Here is a 2,657-nt window from a genome sequence, read left to right on the forward strand (position 1 = left end):
TCAACCTAGTCGCTTCCTCGCGATTCGAGTCCAAGGAACGGAGTAACTCAGCTTTCTCCCTATCCATCCTCGCCATGTTAGCCATTAGATGCGCAAGGGAGCTCTCGCGTGACTGAAGCTCACGCCCGACGGAAGATCTCAGTTCACGCCACTGCTCCATCCTATGCTCTAACTCAGAGGATACGAAAGAAGAAGCCCCGGTAACCTCCAGTTCCTTCAACTCTCGTATCTCTGACTCCAGGGCAGCGAAATCAGCAGTGAAGGAATCAGCCAGTTCCGGGTATCCTTCTTCCCTCATCATCGTCATGTGGCGAGAGAAGGAACGCCGGAACTGATCGAAGCCGCCTCCTCGGTGGAGAAGCTTCTCGATCAAGCCATTATACCAGGCGGTGAAGAAGCTGAGGTCCGTACGGAAAGCCTCTCCGTCAGGATCAGTATCGGCCAAAAGGCTACGGACACGCTCGTGCAAAGAAGATCGAGATCCTACAAGCAACAACTTGGAAGCTCAGTGAACTATCGAATATGGAAAGGAAAGTCAAAAGGCAGGTTCCGAACATACCGACGCCAACGGATGTCCCATCGGGTTGAGAGCCGACAGGCTCCGGGACAGCAGCAGAAGAGGGTACGTCAGCCCCTGCAGACAGATTGCTCGCACCACTCGGCAGAGACGGGGAGGCACCACTGCTATGAGGACTTTCAACCCCGGGGACTGTAGCAGTATCAGGCTGAACGCCTGGTCCTACAGTGACATTCCTATGTTAACCAAATGGAAATTTGGACAAGTAAGGAGAATCGGGATAAGGAGGTCGTATACATACCTGCAATCCCCATGTCCTCAGATGCAGCCGGAATGCCAAGAGTCATAAGAGTATCGGCCCAAGCTGCTGGTCCTATGATGACACTCTCTTATTAGTCAAAATGAAAATTTAGACGAATAAGAAGAATTGGGATCTGCATACCTGTAGATCCATTATCCGCGGGCATTTGAGGGATGTCAGGAGTCATATGAGAATCAGTCCTAGCGGCTGGTCCTATGATTGCACTCATTAGTCAAAAGACAGATAAACATAGGAAAGTACAATATCCCTGAATCGTATACATACCTGCAAGCCCGTCGCTCTGAGGCAAACTGGATATGCCAGGGATAGATACCGGGCTAACTCCAATGGTAGACGCTGCGATAATCAATCATTCATTAGTCATATGAAATATCGGGCAAGAGGGAGAAAATCAGATATATACCGGTAGATGAATCGTTCCCGAAGAATGGTCTCTCGGTCCCTCTGGAAGTCTGCTCAGCCAGCATGTCAGCTAATAAGCCGGCATCCGGCTTCGAGAAGCTTGGCCCCTCCATCGCAACATCTGCAGGGTAACCCAAATGTTGAAGGATGAGGAAAGCTCAAACGAGAAATCTTCCTTCACCTTACATAAGGAAAATGACATTGGATGCGGATATACCTGAATAAGGGATTGTGGGCTCAACATTATTTATCTGCTCAAGATCGATGTTAAGGTCGATGCCCAAAGACCCATCGTGAAAAGCGTCGCACATTTGTTGCACAAAGCAATCCATGTTGTCAACGCCAGGGGACGCCGAACCCGGTGGGAGTTCGCCCTCCTCGAAGAAACCTGAAGCACAAAACATGGTCACAAATCCCCAAAAGGTAAACAACCTTGAAGCAAGAGCAATTGAATGTTACCTCCCCCTCCATCGGCAGTGCTCCCTAAGTCCACTCCACAGGGACGCTGATCGTCATGGGGCTTATGGGCGGTCTTCTTCCTCTTCGGGGCACCAACCCTCCGAGGACCAAAGGGTCGAACATGCGCAGGCCTATCACACGTTTCAACGTGTGTAGGAGCTGGTGGCTCATGATCATTGACTGCCCTACCTAAAGTGACAATAGCCATTTCAATGAAAAAGAGCTGTCATTTATGGAAAATGAAAATTAAAAGAGATAGGACAAACCAGTATCGAGATCCCCTCTGCCGGTATCTGCGTCCGCATACTCGTCCTCGGAGGTCTCGTCATCATCACCCGTAGGGAGAAGTTCTTCTTCGTCTGAGACAAGAGATTTGGCATGCCCTTTTCTCCGCTTCTGAGCAAGCTCAGCTCTGCGACCAGCCATCATAGCAGCCCGGACCGCGTACTCGGACTGCAACTCTGAGAGGCTCCTCACGCTGATGGACTCATATGCAGAAAGGAACCACTTGCAGCTGAGGAAAGTGATCAATGGCTTACGCCGGTACGAAGGAAGAGCAAAACGGGCTCCAGTACAGCCCACCATCGTCCATAGCCACGCTCGAACGCCATCAATCAATCCTCCCTCAACCCGCAGGCTGCGGCTCGGATTCCCGACATACAGTTGGTCATAGCCGAATTGTCGAGCAAAGCGGCAAGGGAGATAAGGCTCTATGTGGCACTGGTTCTTCACCCGAAGGACGAGATAGCCTACACGGATGTTCACTAACCACCGGAAGCAACCAGCGTCAAGAACGGTCCGGTCACTTCTAGGTTTCTCCTCATCAACCAGCACGTCGCCATAGCGACCTGAAAAGTGAGGGAAACACTTAAAGAACTCCCAACTCTTGCGGACCCGGAGCTCTCGCTGAACATCACTAAATTTGCTCCCAAACCATCTGCTCTGCTCCAACAATTG

The 2,657-nt window shown here is 50.8% G+C and overlaps 1 long non-coding RNA gene across 1 annotated transcript; it reads right to left on the reverse strand.

Annotated features, from left to right (window-relative positions):
• On the reverse strand, positions 854-1,281 carry LOC109848772. The gene is made up of 4 exons (XR_002248877.1): positions 1,243-1,281; positions 1,104-1,175; positions 960-1,031; positions 854-890 (listed from the first exon to the last, which is right to left on the reverse strand). It is a non-coding gene; the product is annotated as an uncharacterized LOC109848772 (long non-coding RNA).

This window comes from Asparagus officinalis, chromosome 7 (genome assembly GCF_001876935.1).
Source record: "Asparagus officinalis chromosome 7, Aspof.V1, whole genome shotgun sequence".
Classification (NCBI taxonomy): domain Eukaryota; kingdom Viridiplantae; phylum Streptophyta; class Magnoliopsida; order Asparagales; family Asparagaceae; genus Asparagus; species Asparagus officinalis.